Genomic DNA, 19,729 nt, shown 5'->3' on the forward strand with positions numbered 1-19,729 from the left:
TTTTGGACTAGTCCATCTCTTCAAGGGGGATTCTCAGCATGGATTTATTCTTTATACATTCCCTGAAAAGGATTTATACAGTGATGCTGGCCAACTTCCCTGCTTGCTGCACACTTTTTTAGGCAGTTGGACAGAGCAACTGCCATTTACTAAGTGCTTTTGAAAATAAACAAACCCCAAGCATCCCCGAAGAGGAGATGGGCTAGTCCAAAACCTGTCAGTTCTGGCAGATTTCTACTGCCTACTGTGAGTGACAGCAACATAGGAGAAAAGTAATGTATGGCTCATTTTACTCTGGAAGAAACATACTTCTTATTTGTATGTGTTACACATGTATTTTAAATGTTACAATTTTCGCTATAATGGTCTTTTAATCCAGCCAGCAATATGAGGAACTGATGTCAAACACAACCCTCCTTCATCCACAGACTCACCAGATCCAGTGGACAGCGGGCTCGATCTCACATCTGGGGTATAGGCCACCACGCTGCGACACCGGCACCAGCTGCTGGGCACTTGTAATCGTCTGGTTTTCAGATCTAAGTTCACCTGCTTCTCTGGCGTGTGGAGGATGGGGCAGATGCGGTGCAGGAATTAAGCAGAATGGGACTCCCAGCGAAGAGACCAGAAAACTGTAAGACTCGCTTAATGTGTTTGACATCAATTCCCCCTATTGATGGCAAAAATAAGAGTCATTTTGCCCTGCGCTGTCTGTGTCAGTGATGAGCTAAAATGCTAATATTTTTTTCACATTAATTTTTGCAAAAAATAATGTTAAATTTGACTTTCGAGTTAAAATAAGTTTGCAATAAGTTTGGTTTTTTTATGCATTTTTACAAATTTTCTCGCTTAAAATAAACAATTTTTTGTATTTTCTGCAAATTTTCTCAAGTTTTTTTTACTTTTATTAAGCCACCAGCAAGAAGAAAATACTCAATAGAAATTTGATAGCTCTTTTACACCAACTTTTGGGCACTTTTTCAATTGTAAAATGTTGAAAAGTTAGTTTAAAGGGGAACTGAAGTAAGAGGTATATGGAAGCTGCCATTTTTATTTCCTTTTAATCAATACCAGTTGCCTGGCAGCCCTGGTGGTCTATTTCTCTGCAGTAGTATCTGAATAACACCAGAAACAAGCATGCAGCTAGTCTTGTCAGATCTGACTTTAAAGTCTGAAACACCTGATCTGCTGCATGCTTGTTCAGGGGCTATGGCTAATAGTATTAGAGGCAGAGGATCAGCAGGGCTGCCAGGCAACTGGTATTGCTTAAAAGGAAATATACATGGCAGCCTCCATATACCTCTCTCTTCAGTTCCCCTTTAAAGAGAAGATGAAAATTATCTCCTAGGAGATGACTCAGGTGAAAATATCTTTGCAAATATTTTCGCAAATATTTTCTCAAAATTGGACATAGTATTTTTCGATGGGGAAAATGACTGATGAAAATTCACAGGTAACACTTGTCTGTGCACAGCAATATTCCCATAATACTTTCTGAGGGCTGGTGCACACCGAGCGGCGTTTTCAGTGTTTCTGCAGCCGCTTGCGGCTGCGGATCCGCTTGGTCAATGTATCTCAATGGGGTGGTGCACACCAGAGCGGGAGGCGTTTTGCAGAAAGAAAAATGCCGGGGTGAGGCATTTTTTGGATTGCGGATGCGTTTCTGCCTCAATGTTAGGTATAGGAAAAACGCAAACCGCTCTGAAAACCGGCACTTCAGAGCGGTTTTGCAGGCGTTTTTGTTACAGAAGCTGTTCAGTAACAGCTTTACTGTAACAATATATGAAATCTACTATACTGAAATCCGCTGCAGCAATCCGCAAAATGCTAGCAAAACGCCATAGAAAAATAAGAAAAAGTGTTTCAAAATCTGCTAGCATTTTGCGGATCTGCTAGCGGTTTTTGGTGTGCACCGGGCCTTAGTGTGGATGACGACCTTATTGTCTCATCTGGTCCCTATGGGGACTTCCCATACACAGGACTCTGCAAATGTTTCTGTGTGCAAATAGTCTTCTAATGAGCCCTTTGCAAGTTCTAATGTTATTTTCGTTGTGTAATTAAAAAGGAAACATTCAACATATGCAGATAATAAGCCTTATTTATTCTCCTTCCTTTTTTTTTTTTTTTTACATCATTCCCATTTTTGTACTAAAATATATTTATTGTATTTGTTCCTATGAAACTTTTTCTTTATCATTCTGTCTACATGAACAGTTCCTATACTGATTGCTTTATGGCGTTTGTTTGGCTACAGCCGTTTATTTTACTAAATTATTAACTGCAAAAAAAAAAATCAAGATAATTCTCAGTCACGGCAACAACACTAGACGCCAATGACTAATACAAGACTTGCAAGCATCAGAAAATCAAATTAGTTTCTCCCCAGGTGTTGGCATACGGTTTTCCTCTTCTGTTGTAGTACTTTCCATGAAGTTATTAGCAATTTAGTGAAAATATTGTATGAACAAGGGAGGTGATTTCAAGCTTGCAGAAATAATTCTCGTAATGATGAATTATTTTTGCTTAGTGCTCACTTTAGCATGCTCGCTCATGTACCGTTCTAAAAATAATCACAGAGTGCTCGGGCAATATTTAAGTGCCTGTCACCACCACCAGGAAAGATGGTTAATACAGAAGCCTTTTTGCCTTTGGTGATACTGTAGATACAGACTGTTTAATGGCTTCCACTGTTGGTGTTCTGTTCATTGCATGGTCAGTGATCTAGAAAATGCATAGGAAAAAAAAACATAAAAACATAAAATAGCAGAACCCTGATAGAATAAAAAAGTAAAATGGCCTTTAATACAGCTTCTGTGATGCTTCAAATATTGAATCTTGTGTAGCTAGGTTAAAGAACATGGACCTCATGCATTATTATTATTATTATTATTATTATTAATTTATTATTATGACAATAGGTAAAGGGAAGCTGCGTATGAGATGAAAAAATGATGGTCAGTGGCCAGAGTGTCCTAAAGGGAACCAGAGACGAAATAGCCTCATGTATTTTACCATATATATCAGTGGGAACATTAGAGAAAACACCTACCCTGCTCTCTGTTTCATCCTTCACTGCTCAGACTGCTTCTAATCAGCCATGATAAAATTCCCCACTAAGCATTCAGTCTTGCTTTGCTTAGCTAAGCGTATGCTAAGCGTATGCTAAAAGTTGCTCCGGTCCCCCCCATACCATGCGTGTGGGGCTAAGGTTTAAAATCTGTGTGGTGGTTTCATGGTTAGACTAGCACGTGTCCCTTTTGGGTGGTTTTATGGGAACAGGGTATATGAATGTTGTTATATTGCATTGGTTGAAATAAAATGATCTAGACACCTTGTTCTCAGGTGGCAGTTATCACTCCTTTGAAAATTTTTCGACAGGAAGAAGTAAGCTTGCTGTGATGTTTCCTTTAACCACCTTCTCATTGCCTCCTCTTAAGGAGACTGAATGGGGCGGGGAAGAGGAGGAAGTGGAGTGATAGGAGGGAATGTCACAGCAAGCCTGCCTCTTCCTGTCTGAAATTTTGACTTCAGCCAAAAGTTAAACTTTTCAAGGTTTGATTACGGGGACCCAGGGGAACGAGGAGAGTAACGGGCAACACACAAAGGTATGTAGATTCAGCATGGACATACCTCTGTTCTTACTTAGATAGATTTGCTTCTGGACAGGTGTGCTTTAAATGTAAATGTTAGTGTTTTCTGATCTAACTGTTATTTTGGAACAGTCTGTGCAAAAAATGCTTGAAACATATATCATTACTGGCTGCTACATCACTAAGGATAACTGCTTGGCAAAATTCCATTATTTTTAATCAACTTATATGTTATTTTTATCTGTCCTTGACTAAGTCTAATATGCCATTCTGAATAAATTGTACTTCTCTTAGTAATTTATGCAAAAAAATGCATGCACCTACTAAACAAATTACATTGTTAAAAAGTGCATCTTCTCTCTACTTGATATGAATTTTTATGAAAGCTTTTACTAGAATTGCTTCAAACTTTTATTGTGGCCATGTGTGATATGGAATGTTTCTGTACTGAGTGATAGCATTTACTTCTAGTAAACAACAGACTATACAGAAGTGAGTTTTGCATTGAATGGGGACACAGCAAAACAATTTAGTGTTATGTTTTTTGGGGGCTGCCATATTTATTTCCTTTCAAACAATACCAGTTGCCCGGCTTCTTGCTGATCAGTAGCATCTGAATCACACACCTGAAGCAAGCATGCGGCAAATGCAGTCAAACATCTGATCTGCGTGCTAGTTCAGGGTCTATGGCTGAAAGCATTAGAGGCAGAGGAACAGCAAGACATTGTTTAAAAGAAAATAAATATGGCAGCCTTCATATCCTTCATGTAACCAAAGGATATAGCTTGGCACTAATAATCAAGAAAACAACTTGAATTGCAAAAGTTTTCTTAATTATTATTATTGATTTTTTTTATTATTATTAATTTAGAAAGCACCAACATAATTTGTGGTGCTATACAAAGAAAGAAACAAAACATGGGGTACACAATAATACAGCCAAATGGTATGCACCATACAGAATTGGTAATTTGCAGTGACAAAAGTAACACGATGAATAAGATGTATAATACGTTCCAAGACACATTCCTTTATTAATGCAAAAAAACTCCAAACTTGAGATTTACAAGTGTAGGCAAATACAAAAAAAGTACAAAAATCATCATCAGCATGTGTTCTATTTTAAGAATATTGTGTCAGATAGGGATGCTCATTCGGATTCCGCGGAAATGCAATTTCCGAAATTCCGATCGGAAATTGCATTTCTGCATCGGAATGCGGAAATTGGTAATGCAAGCGCCGTAGGCGGATTTCCGCCGGAAATCGCGGAAATTTCCGCCGGAAATCGCGGAAATTCCACCCGACTTTAACATTGATTTTCTCAAAACCTATAAGGTCTTTTTGAAAACTTTTTTTACATCTTGTTCACAAGATTCGGTTTAATAAACCCTGAAAATGTGGTGTTTCTAGGACTTAAGGGGGCTTTGCTATTAACCGATAAAGTCGGCGGATTTTTACTGTAATGTAAAATGCAGAAAATCTGCATCTGCCTATTTCTTGCATTTTACACTACAGTAAAAATCCACCGACTTTAGCGGTTAATAGCAAAGCCCCCGTAAGTCCTAGAAACACCAAATTTTTAGGGTTTATTAAACTGAATCTTCTGAACAAGATGCAAAAAAAGTTTTCAAAAAGACCTTATAGTTTTTGAGAAAATCGATGTTAAGGTCGAGCGGATTTTCCGCAATTTCTGGCGGAAATTCCGCGTTGGAATGCGGAAATTGGTAGCGGAAATCGGAATCGGTAATCGGTACATGACGGAATGCGGATTTACCGCAGAATCGGAAATTGGCATTCCGACCATCCCTAGTGTCAGGCCTTAAAAGGAGCTTCTATCCTCTGTATTTGTTAGATTGTATTTGTAAGGCAACAACACCAGCTTGTGTTGTGTCTATGATTCTTCCTCGGGCCTATGAAGACAGATAAAACATCTTGAAATCATATAGAACAATATCTGCCAAAGAGAGGCTCCATAAGAATTCACAACACTATAAACCAACATGAAACACAGAAGTAGGACAAGGAATAAGACAGTCATGAACCAGTGCCAGACTGGGCTTGCTTCTGTGCAAACCTCTTGCGCTATCTGCTGCCACACTAATTGGTAAAAGGGAATAAGTGTTCCCTGAATCAATAAGATTGATTTTTACCATTTAAAATACTTTTATTTCCTCAGTTCATAGTGATAAATACATGCTGTAGCATTATTTCAGAATCAAATATCTTCACCATAAATTGTGACAGGAACATAATCTAAGTTTTGTGATAAACGATAGAAATAGCCAAACAATATGTGTGTTTTTATCTACAATAGCACTTTCTATGTTCAAACTGGAGTTGGTAAAACTGAAAATTAATGTTTTTTTCTTTTCTTATATATATATATATTTTCCTCTTTTCTCCATTAAAATGCATAGAAAACATACATACATGCTATACAATCAAAGCCTAGTTTGTCTTAAAAAACAACAACAAAAAAATATATATATTTCATTTAGGTGTCATCAGTAGGCATAAATGTATTACTGATGAAATAGGGACCTAGCTAGAATGTCAAAATTGCTCTGGTCTATACGGGGAAACAAGGTCTGGATGCAAAGTGGTTGTGTGTGGTGTGTGGTGTGTGGTGTGTGGTGTGTGGTGTGTGGTGTGTGTGTGTGTGTGTGTGTGTGTGTGTGTGTGTGGTGTGTGTGTGTGTGTGTGTGTGGTGTGTGTGTGTGTGTGTGTGTGTGTGTGTGTGTGTGTGTGTGTGTGTGTGTGTGTGTGTGTGTGTGTGTGTGTGTGTTTGAATGAGTTTGTATGTTTGTGTGTGCATGTTCTGTTAAACTCTTTGAATTACATTGACAGTTAACTCCAGTCATTTTTCTTGTATGAGAGCATAGAGTATAATGGCTATTTGAAGGTTGTCTAGCTGGGCCATAGGAGAGAAGTGTCTACATTCAAAAGAATATCTAGAGGTCATTCTTTGCAGGCTGTGTAAATGGAGATAACAACTTCTGCCAACATTATTAGAATAGTGCATACTGCTTTCTGTGTACACAAATAATGCAAATATGTTATTGTATTAGTGCAATCTTCCAACGTGACTAGTTTGCAATGTTGAGTGTTTTATGTGTTCTCTTTTCTTATATAGTTACATTATTACGTATTATTTGTTAGAATACTTCAAGTTCTGCTGTCTAATAAAGAATTGCTATTATGTAATATATGCAGCTTAACAAACATAAATATTCAGCAGATCACATTATCAATGCCACTTTTACACAGTGGTGAGTGAAATGACGATATTCTTTTCGCATTTAGACTTTTGAGCGAAAGTGTCATCAGAAATCATTTAGTAATACATGTGTGCATTTTTTTGTGGATTTTTGCTGTAAAAATAAAAATGTTTGATGTTTTTCATGAATTTTTGCACGGTAAAGAAAAATGTCTTTTCTATGCCCATATTGCAGAAATACAATGTATTTTTGTGAATATTTTCTCAAATTGAAAATTGCATTTTCAATGCAAAAATGATTTGGGTGAAAAATTCCTAGCAACACTGCTTTCACAGAATTTTTTCCCCAAGTGGGATTACAAATGATTTTTTTTTAAAGGACAACTGAAGCAAGATAGATATGGATGCACTATTTGGGTTAAAGAGGCGCCCTGGTGTATGATAAAAACGTTTAAAAACAGTTTAAAAGGTAAACAGGTAGTTTACCTCAATGATGACAAAATCTTTGCAGCAACAAAAGATTTTATTTAGTGATAGCACAGGCAATGCGTTTCGCGTGTCTGAGCCCGCTTCCTCAGGCCAATAGCAGTGCCTATGTTTGATATGAAGGCTGCCATATTTAGTTCCTTTTAAGCAATACCAGTTGCCTGGCAGCCCTGCTGATCCTCTGCCTCTAATACTTTTACCCATAGCCCTGAACAAGCATGCAGCAGATCAGGTGTTTTGGACAATATTGCCAGATCTGACGAGATTAGCTGCATGCTTGTTTCTGGTGTTATTCAGACACTACTGTAGCCAGATAGATCAGCAGAAAAGAAATACGACAGCCTCCATATACCTCTCAATTCAGTTGTCCTTAAAGTGGAACTAAACTCAGAGTTTACTCTCTGCTCTAAAAAATTGGTCACAGCATGATAACCTTTATGGGGAAAAAATGCCTGACCCTGCTGCTTTAACCACTTAAGTACCAGTGGTCTCTGCCCACTTAAGGACCAGAGACCGCTGGTACAGGAACGGCAAAATCCAGGCGAAATACCGACAAATCGTCCGAACATACCCATTGCAACCGCCATCACCGCCGCACGTCGGGATCCTTGGTCATCCACTCTGCTGTCTCTATGACGACAGAGTCATGTGAGCCGGTCAGGAGCCGCTTTCATTGGCTCCTGACCCTGTCTTTCAATGTAAGCCAATAAGAGCGGCTTACATTAAAAGAGAGCGCCCTGCCAGCCAGGAGCCCACCAAAATAGGGCGTAGATTTAAATTAGCTCGGTCCTTAAATAGTTTAGTTACTAACCCAGAATGAGCATGAGTCCTGCATGTTAGTTGCAGGTGTGTGACTCAAAAGAAACTATAGCTTAAAGAACAGCCTGACACCCAGGCAACTGGCATGGTTAATAAGGGAATTCACTTCTGGTTCCCTTTAAATAAATCTGAAGTGCAAAGAAGCCAAATTTCACATTCTGTAGATTTAAAGTCAGACAAACAAGGCAAATAAGGCAAACAAGTTTACTTCTGCTGAAATAGAATGTAATTATTTTATGTATTTATTTTGAGTTTATAGAAATGTATTTTGTTTTTATTCAGAAAATTATAATATAACAGAAACAAATGTTTCAGATTTGGGAACTGCTCTTGGCATGTTTAATAGCTAGAAATTAATGTTGGTTTAACCATTTCTACTGCTGGGACGCGAGCTACATGTCCGCAGCGGCAGCTGCAGCGACGCAATATTAACGTCCCTGCAGCTTGGGGGGCTGTGCATGCGATCGCGCGGCCAAATGCCCGCAATCGTGCTGTTACCAGCAACAGGGAAGATTGGCTGCAGGGGACAATCCTTACATGGCCGCCGAGAATGAACACTGTTTTAGTTCAAAAACAGTTTTCATTCTTAAATAGAGCCGTCCGGTTTCCTCGCGCCGCCGATTTCCGCCGCTTACCTCCACCGATCATTAGATTTAGGAATGGGAACAAAGTTCCCATTTATTAATCTCCTCTCTAGGCCACCATGATCGCAGGCATCCATTGATGCTTGCGTCACTTCCCTAGTTACAATGTAGCAACGCATTACTTCCTATTATGTACTTATTGTATGTGGATAGAAAGTACTCAGTGGGGACATCTTGTGGCCAAATAGTAATATTACACCTACTGACTTTTAGGAATAACATTTTTTTAATATGTATGTCAAGATAGCATATTAATTTTAAATTATGAGATTAAAATTACTTATGGCTGTAAAACTGAAAAAAAATTCACCTTTATTTCGAAATAAAATATTGTCACCATACATTATACTAGGGATATAATTTTAATGTTGCAAAAACCGGGACAAATGGCCAAATAAAATGTGTGGATTTTAATGACGGTAGCATGTATTATTTTAAAACTATAATGGCTGAAAACTGAGAAATAGTGTTTTTTTTTTCTTATTATTCCCATTATAATGCATTTAGAATAAAATCATTCTTAGCATAATGTACCACCCAAAGAAAGCCTAATCGGTGGCGGAAAAAACAAGGTATAGATCATTTAGTTGTGATAAGTAGTGATAAAGTTATTGTGGAATGAAAGGGAGGAGCGCTGAAATGTAAAAAATCCTCTTGTCCAAAAGGTGAAAAATACCCACGGGCTGAAATGGTTAAGTTCACTTTCGTTTCATGCAGATAACATATTTTAACATTTTTGCTTTATCGATTTATTTCATGTAGTGCTAAATTACACATTTCTGACGCTGTCTGTTTTTGAGCAGGAAAATCTAAACGATCACAAATGAAATCATATTCTTTTGAGCTCCTCCTGCTAGTTTGAGTGGCAAGCTCTGGTCCATAAATAGTATTGTAGTAGGTAGGAGGCGCCCGGGAAGGAACCAGTATGTCGATATATATCAGTAGCTCACTACGGTAGTATCCAATGATAATATAGATAATATTATTAAGTAGTCCTACCTTAGAGTTGTCCCGTTAGCGATAAAAGCAAGGAAAAACTTGATAAATAAGGGTCAAATTTAATGGTGCATAAAGTAAATCTGATGCAAAAATAAACTTATTAACTAATGTCTCATTATCTATGTAAAAGAGCTTCTCTGAGCTATGCGACGAACTTGTTCGAACTCAGTTCTGTATTCTAAAAACAGCTTAATAGACAGAGGGCCATATGCAATTCACTTTTTCACCTGCGTTTTCTCCAAGGTGATATTTTCAAGACTTTTAAACCCCCAGCAAGGAAGAAAATACTCAAAATTATTTTGATAGTACTTTTTCACCTACTTGTTGGTACTTTTTCCATTACAAAGTGCCAGTGCTGCTCGGATACCACTTTTCACTATCTGGATCTAATTCGGATCCGGATACCAAGATATCCGATCCGGGTCGGATATCCGAGTTTAAAATTTTCCAATCCGGATCCGAATCGGATATCCGACCTCAGTATCCGGCAGGATTTCCTTTCGGAGGTCTCTCTCTCTCTCTCTCTCTCTCTCTCTCTAGGCCTAGATGACTTCGAAAGGGATTTTTGCCATTGAAGGTGATTTTGGCTTCTGCTCGGATATATGAACTAACTATCCGCCCAGATTTCGGATTTCAAATGGGAGATCCGAGATTGCTTGGATTGTCTATTCGGATTTTAAAAAATATCAGAATTGCTATTCAAAGTTCGGATAGTGGAAAAAGTTCAGATTATCTGGGTAGTTCGGATATCCGAAATCTTGCTGAGCATCACTGCAAAGTGCTAAAAAGTCATTTCAAATTGAAGAAAACAAAGAAAAAATATCTCTTAGAAAATTTTGGAAAAAAAGTGAATTGCTTATGTTTCAGAGTGTGGATTCTGAACTGCAACTGTGACAGTTTGATGCAATGTTGTAAATAAAGCTATATAACTGAAAATAAAAATATGAGACTCGTTTCTTTGCTACTAATGTTCTATTATCTGCACTACACATTCAATTCATTATCACATAAGTTTATTTTCACTGCAGATTTGCTTTAAGGGAGTTTTATGTGTCGGTACTGAAGAGAATTATTTTTGACTAGATGCTAGAAGTTTATTTATTTTATTATTCTATTTTTTTTTCTATGTTCCATGGAGAATTTACAAGGTCAAGTATGTTTCCCAACTCGAAATGCTAAGATAAATTGCTGCTATAGATCACAAAATATACTATATTATTTAACCAACACTTTTTGCACATTTTTAGCAGAATCACATATTGTCAAGTTGAGAAATCCTTCCTATTGATTTTTCAAATAAAATGATTTTGTTTGTCTTGTTTCGGACAATTTTCCCGCTGACCTGTAACCCAAGGATCCATTAGGACCGGTGGCTAGAAAGCTGTAGACATTTCAACTACAAAGGAAAGAAGTGGAGATGACACCGTCTCTACATTAACAGACCTAAATTCGTCCAAAAGAAAAAGTCAATTTCTCTCTTCCCTGCTGGGAAGTAAAGTTCTCGGGAGAATTGCTGCAGAATAGAGAACATGATATGAAAATCAATAAAGGGCATATTGTGTTAGCAATGTGTCCAGTAAGTGTCATCTAATATCTTCCCAGTGTATATCTTAAGAAAGTTTAGGCATCTGTCCTCGAAATAATGGAATACGTCTTATTTCTTGAATGATCTTTTATTACGTTGCCCACAGAGAAAAATTATATTTTCTTTCGCATGTGAAATATAATAGTCTGAAACGCTTGGAATGGATTACGTGTTTTATTCCCTTTCTGTTGAAGAGAGCAAAATAACACTGGCATTCCACAGAAATAATTTCCATCTAAATCCCAAGTGAAAGAGAAACTGTTGCCCATGCGCAATGAAGAGTTCCATTTTCACGGCTTGGTCATTATTTAGAAAAAAAATGACACATTCTCAAAAACCTATGACACCATTGTAGCATGAGGCATTCCTTAGATAAAAATGAGAAAAAAACACACACACAATCATAGTAGAATACTACTAGGCACGAATCATACATAAAAGGATTATGACAAAAAAAACAACAACTCACTGGTAGGAGAGGAGGAGCAGAGATAATAACTAGCCGAACCATCAGGTTAGATCAAATCTACGGTGATATCTGCCTTGGTCAAGCATTGCATATTAACTCTCTCTGCACACTTTCTGTTCCTTTCAAAAGACTCATGTTTAAAACAGAATTTAAGGCAAAGGCCGCTTTTAATTGTAGAAGGGTTAGAATGTCTGTTTGCCAGATCTTTCCTGCAAGCAGTATCCTCGTCTGGGAAATGTCTCTGACTTCATACAGTGTCACTAGTAGCAAGATGTAAGTGGATTTCTCCACAGGTTATTATTTTTAAAAAACTTCTACTTGAAAACTGTAATAATGTTGTATGTGCCGCTATTCTCATTTCCTGTTTTGTAACACCAAATTGTAATCCTAAATAATAAAACCCCTGTGTCTCTGCATCCTGTCCCTGTGTGTGTATCCCTGTGTTTGTGCTACTGCGCATGTGCCACAGGGACAGCATGGGACAGGATCAGAATGGGCCAGGGGGCCGGCCTGGTGGGCGGGTATGCATTCGCGGTGGACGTGACTGGCGGGCTGGTGTGCATGCGCTGCTGGCGGGTGTGCATGTTCGTGGCCGGCCGGTACACGTGCGCAGCGGGTGCGAGCGCAAGCATGTGGTGGCAATGACAGACCTAGAGCCCATTTTTAAACGGACTAAGGTCACTAGTTATATATAATCGTTTCAAACTCTATCCAAATCTGAAATAAAGGTTTGTGCTGGTTTCTGCTTTTAAGGACATCCGAGATGAAATGTTAAAAATTAGAGCTACTTATCTAGGGTTTCGTCCAGCCCCTCATGGTCTATCTGGTCCCTCGGTGTAGTTCCACTGCTATCCAATGTGCTGCTAGCCCCTCCAAAAGATTGCCAACCACAGCTGTGGTCACAGGATATTGCGCATGTGCAGGCACGTCCATGTGCATCTTTCTCTTCCCAACCAGGGATGGTCGTAGTCAGCCAACTTCGCTACGCTGGAACTACGCGTAGTATTACGCAATTACACTTTGCCAAACTACGGTTTAGAAATCAAATATTCGCTTCGTATGCATTCCGAAGACTACGCATTGAAATATGCAATTACATGTAGTGCGAAGTGTAGTGTATGCGGATACTTATGTCCGTATGCAGAAAATTTTACGCATTAATTCTTCATTAAATGCTTTTACCGGTAACTCCTCTATGCGTACATTCCCCTTTCCAATGCATAAATTTGTAAGCATACAACCGCACGCGGAAAATTAGACGCGAGTAACGCATTCGTAGTTCACTACGCAATACACATGTTAACTACACATAGTGTAGCTACGCGTACCGGTACTTCGCTACGCTTAAATTCGTAAGTGTAGTTTTGAACCTTCACCTAGGAACTACGATGCGTAGATGCAAACTACGATGCGTAAATTCACACTGGTGTAGTTTCTGCTCATCCCTGTTCCCAACGGTTACCAAGCCTAGCCTGAGGACTTGTTCTACACACACTGATGGATATGTACTGATTTATTTTCATACATTTCCTCAGAACCATTGGATCTAAGTGTGCGAAAAAATATAGGTATGGGGGAACTTGATTGAGTGCTCACCCGTTTGCCATAGGAACATTGTGCGTGGGGGACGTTGTTTGCTCGGTTAGCTTACAACTAAGTTACAGGAAAATGCCACTTTTTATAACATTGATGTAAATGTATATTCAGGCTGTGCAAACCTTTTGTAGTTGGCTAAGAAATTCCCAAAATAATAAAATGCTTCAATTGACACCATGGCAACAATTTCCTTTTAGCAGCACAGATTATCGGTCACCTCCCACATGATTGGGCGAGTAATCAACTTCAAAAACTAAAAGCCATTATTGCTCATTTTTAAGCACCAGCAATAATCCATTGACTGGATGGCAGCACATTTGACACCTCTGTCTGACCTTTCCGTAAGAACAGTCTTTGGAATATCAGTGTTTTATTCATACCCGGATGTTTTATGAGGTAATGTGATAAAAAACACTGATTTATTTTCATAAATTTCCTCAGAACCTGATTGGATCTACGTGTGTGAGAAAATATTGGCTCGGGGGAACTAGATTGAGCTCTCACCCATTTACCATAGGAACATTGTGCACGAGGGACACTGTTTGTTTAGTTGGTACTTTGAATTGTGAGGGGTTGGCTGTCACTGGCAGCCCAGTTTGCAGCACTGACCCACTTTTGTGTTGTAAGCTAGCTGTATCTTTTTACTACACAGGAATCTGCCACTCACCTGTCTTCACAATCGGATATTCCTATAAAAAAAAACACGTGAAGGCAGATCTATTAGTATTATTTTGAATTTACAGTATTTGGTGCCAGCACTCTCCATGGGCTGTACAGCAGTTTTTAAAGAGTACAAAGATTAAAAAACAGAAAGCCTGTAACGTAAGGCTCTCTGTTAATGCTGCCAGGATTGGTGGATGTCAGCAGGAATTACTCACCTGTTAACCCATAAATCATTAGAGGCATGAAACTCCACCCCCTTCAATGGCAAAACCGATGTGGCATTTTTTTTCTAAAGTTTTTAGAAACTCTGGTCACTTCTTCCTTTACCGCCTCTGCCCATTCCCAGCTGGGGGCGTTATTGGGGAATAATCCTTATCAAGCTTCTTACTATACAAACAAATATTTATCCTGCCTTAACCATCAAGTGTGTTAGAAGAAAGGGAAAAATGTTTACGATATTTTTTTTTTTTTTTTACAAATTTTTACAAACAGTAAACGTTGCCAGCAACGTATACAGAGGGATGCAAAAATTTGGGCAACCTTGTTAATCGTCATGTTTTCCTGTATAAATCGTTGGTTGTTACAATAAAAATGGTCAGTTAACTATATCATATAGGAGACACACACAGTGATAGTTGAGAAGTGAAATAAAGTTAATTGGATTTACAGAAAGTGTGCAATAATTGTTTAAACAAAAGTAGACAGGTGTATAAATGTGGGCACCGCAAACAAGAAAAGAAATCAGTATTTAGTAGATCCTCCTTTTGCAGAAATTACAGCCTCTAAACACATCCTGTAGGTTCCAATGAGAGTCTGGATTCTGGTTGAAGGTATTTTGGACCATTCCTCTTTACAAAACATCTCTAGTTCATTCAGGTTTGGTGGCTTCCGAGCATGGGCAGTTCTCTCTAACTCACACCACAGATTTTCAATTATATTCAGGTCTGGGGACTGAGTTGGCCATTCCAGAACATTGTACTTGTTCCTCTGCATGAATGCCTTAGTGCATTTTGAGCAGTGTTTAGGGTAGTTGTCTTGTTAAAAGATCCAGCTCCAGGGCAGGTTCAGCTTTGTCACTGATTCCTGGACATTGGTCTCTAGAATCTGCTGATACTGAGTGGAATCCATGCGTCCCTCAACTTTGACAATATTCCCAGTCCCTGCACTGGCCACACAGCCCCACAGCATGATGGAACCACCACTATATTTTACTGTAGGTAGCAGGTGTTTTTCTTGAAATGCTGTGTTGTTTTTCCTCCATGCACAATGCCCCTTGTTATGCCCAAATAACTAAATTTTAGTTTCATCCGTCCACAGCACCTTATTCCAAAATGAAGCTGGCCTATCCACATGTGCTTTAGCATTCCTAAGTGGCTCTGTTTGTGCTGTGGGTGGAGAAAAGGCTTCCTCTGCATACAGCTTGTGTAAAGTGTGCCAAATGGTTGAATGATGCACAGTGACTCCATCTGCAGCAAGATGATGTTGTAGGTCTTTGGTGCTGGTCTGTGGGTTGACTCTGACTGTTCTCACCATTAGTTGCTCCTGTTTATACGAGGTCTTTCTTGGTCTGCCACTTTGAGCCTTAACTTGAACTGAACCTTTGGTTTTCCATTTCCTCAGTATGTTCCTAACTGTGGAAACAGACACCTGAAATCTCTGAGACAGCTTTCTGTATCATGACCGTGAACAATCTTTGTTGAGACCCCCCAAGTTGCTACTCTTCAGAGAAAATTAAAAGAGGAGGGAAACTTGCAATTGACCCCCTTAAAGGGGCACTATGGCGAAAAATTTTAAAATGTAAAATATGTGCAAACATAGATAAATAAGAAGTACGTTTTTTCCAGAGTAAAATGAGCCATAGATTACCTTTCTCCTATGTTGCTGTCACTTACAGTAGGTAGTAGAAATCTGACGGAAGCGACAGGTTTTGGACTAGTCCATCTCTTAATAGGGGATTCTCAGCAATTTTAAATTTTACAATTTTTTGCCATAGTGCCCCTTTAAATACTCTTTCTCATAATTGGATTCACCTGTGTATGTAGGTCAGGGGTCACTGAGCTTACCAAGCCAATTTGAGTTCCAATAATTAGTTTTAAAGGTTTTGAAATCAATAAAATGACAAAATGTATGCACCTGCCTAATATTATTTTAACAATTATTGCGCACTTTCTGTAAATCCAATTAACTTCATTTCACTTCTCAAATATCACTGTGTGTGTCTCCTATATGATATATTTTTATATTTTTTATCATAACAACCAACGATTTATGCAGGAAAATCATGATGATTAACAAGGTTGCCCAAACCTTCGCACCCCACTTTCATGTAATTTGATAGCCCACCTAAGCAACCTGTTGAAGCGTAACTGTTGGGCATAACATTAAAAAAAATCAATTATTTACTTTTACTTTTTTTTTTTTACAATCCAAAAATTAAAAATCACTCTTATTTTTTCTTGTCCATAAAACATCATTCTCCAGTTTCCCTGTATCTTATTTGGTACATCTTCTGCACAAAGGAAGTTGCAGGGCATGCTGGGTTTTCTTTTTTTTCTTCTTTACTTTCCCCTGAGACATAACTAATGCAGCTTAATTGGCTGAAGCTTCTTTACCTCCTGAGAGGATCCCACACTTCTGGTCTTCTCTGATTGGCCAATATTTCTAATACTGAGACAATGCACTTTCTTTTTCTTTCTTTTCTTTCTACTGCAAAACTGGGTGGGAGTGTCTGAAGACTGGGAGGAGGGCAGGCAAAGCATACACATACAGAGTAAGGGAGGAAATGATGTCAGGATTGGCTTCAAGATAGACAGAGTCAAAATGGAAAATCCTAAGAAGGTATTTTCTCTTTTTTTTACTATAGACAAATCACTAAAATCAAAATGTGGACAGTGCAGTACATATGTTATGTAAATAGGACAAGTATTTATTTATGTGTTTTTTTTCTGAGATAGTATGGCTGACAGCTCCTCTTTAAGAGTATACAGACATAATAAAAAAAAGTTAAAGGGGATCTGAGATGAATTTTATGGTCACTTTTAATTGTGCCCCTTAAATATATATTATAATACAATCTTCCACCAGATTTTTTAAAATCACGTTACCTTATTAGGTAATGCAAGCTGCACACCCCAGGCCATTCCACTACCATGGCGTCCCGGGTGCTAGCTTGCAAGTGCTCATGGGAGCACATTGAGGAAAGAAAGAGGAGGTGTGGCCAGGCATGGCCTTCAGTAGGGAAGTTGACAGGCATCTTTGTACTGATCCTTTTCAGGAAGTGATTTTGAAAAGAATAAAGATAATACTGAGAATCTTCCGCAAGGAAATGAACTAGTCCAAAATCTGTCAAAACGTTAGCTTTTGTTTACCTACTGCAAGTGACAGCAACATAGGAGAAAAGGTATTTATTTTACCTATATATAGATATAAAAAAATGATCGTATTTCCTAAACAACACAGAGTACAATAGCAGAGTGTCATTTAGCATTGTCATTTGCTTATAATTATCTATGTTTGCTGTTCTGTGCTTAGATCACACTGATGTGACATCCAGCAATGGGAAATGAAATGTTTCTTTTTTTTTTTTTATCTGTTTGCATCCCGGGGTAGTTAAATGCAATAAAATCTTACCATAAACTCTCCATGCATGTTGGTTTAATTACATTGATTACCAAAACAAATTAAATCAATGTATAACTTTACCTTCCACCTAATGGTGCATTAACAATGCTGTGACTTTGCTTTTGTGAACTGTACTTTTAAAATGACGGTGTTTTTCATACTATTAAACCCCTTCAAAGATATTCTGAACACAGGTGTTGCAACTTACTCTTGGATTTGAGAGCGAATGTTGTTAGAATACCGGTAAACTCCACTATACCAACTAAAGCAGACTGTTAAAATATCTTCAACATAACTGAAAAAGGATATGCTAATATAAAGCTAATTGTAAATGTGCCTTCTTAAAGGGAGTTGTCCTATCCAAAAATGAAAAAATAATTGGTAAAACATTTTTTTAGTGCGTCAAAAATATTTAGAAACAGACTTTTTCTAAAATAGATCCCTATATGCTTCCCTTTTTTATTTTTACCTGGTCTGGGTGCCCTTGCCTAACTGCAGGAATTGTGCAGTGCCAGCGGGATTGTGGGAAGTTTTTCTATTTCTTTAAGGGGTTCTGTTGGGGTTTCTAAAGAGAAAAACTGCCACTTACCTTGGGCTTCTATGAGCCCCATGCAGCGGTAATGTCCCACGACGTCCTGCTCCCATCCGCCGTTCCCCGCAGCCGGCACCGGGCTATTATTCGTCTGACATACAGACGAATAATGCGCGTTGCCGTGCCTCCGCTCGCGTCATCTGAGGCTTACTGCGCAGGCGCAGTACAACGGAGCATTGTACTGCGCTTGCGCAGTAAGCTTCCGATGACGCAGGCGGAAGCGAGCGGGTGAGCGGCCACTCTAGCGCAGCCGCAGTTGGATCCCATGCCGCTTAGACCGGGGCTGGCGGCGGAGAACGGCAGATGGGAGGAGGACGGCGTGGGACATTACCGCTGCACCGGGCTGATAGAAGCCCAAGGTAAGTGTCCGCTTTTCTCTTCCACAACCCCCCACAGAACCCCTTTAAGCTGCCGTAAGAAGTTTACCTCAGCATGCAAATAACAGGAAGCTTCCTGTATTGGATAAGATTAGGACACTATGACCAGGCGGTAATTGAAATACTCCCCCCCTACCATGAATTGTAATGTAAGCCAGTTGTATAGATGATGTTTGCTGTGGGTGGGGAAAAGTAACACTGAGACGGGTTGAAACAAAAAAAAGGGAAAAAAAGGGCAGAAACAGTAAATAGGGAAGCCAGAAGAAATATGTTTTATTTTTTTCATATCATATGTCTCCTAAATCTAACAGTAAACACTAAAACAACAGGATAGGTAAGCTAAATTAGTAATTTCTTACTGGATTATTATTTTTTATTGTTTTTAATACCAAGTTTCTTCCCACTTTAAAATGTTTAATTGTTTAGCTTTATGTTGCGCAATAATTAACTTTACAGTCATACTATTCCATCATGAATATAACTGTAATAATAATACCTTATCACTAGCATTTAGCATATACAGTAGTATCTATCCTTATTATCATAGTCAAGCTGGGTCAGGCACTGAGCTGTCTTCAATGTGACCACTTTTAACCCTGAAAATTACATTTCATGTGAAACTAATAATGTATAGATTGGAACTCCCTTTATGTCAAAATAACTCAGTAACACTTAGTGATAGTAAACTATTTGGCTATATTGTGTGCCTGTTAATGTACTGATAAAGTTGGACCCCTGTCACATACGGACATTGAGTGGACGTTTATAAACATAGTATGTAAATTTGGCCTACAGCTGTGGATCTGGCTGCCAATCACAATTTTTCATTTGCCAAGTATAATATGACTGCTGATTACAGACAGCAATTGGCTGGGAGATAACATGAGCTCCGGACTCTGCAATCTGAGCACCCCCACCCTCCAATTTATTGAGATAGATTAAAATAGGCCACCGAAATGAATGTATTTCTTTGCATGTCTATGTCACCTATTACATACTATCTATAACATATGCTGAAGAGGCAGCTGCGGTAAACAGCGCTACCACCGCAGCTGCCTCCAGCGCTCTGAG

Source organism: Hyperolius riggenbachi, chromosome 2 (genome assembly GCF_040937935.1).
Source record: "Hyperolius riggenbachi isolate aHypRig1 chromosome 2, aHypRig1.pri, whole genome shotgun sequence".
NCBI classification, from domain to species: domain Eukaryota; kingdom Metazoa; phylum Chordata; class Amphibia; order Anura; family Hyperoliidae; genus Hyperolius; species Hyperolius riggenbachi.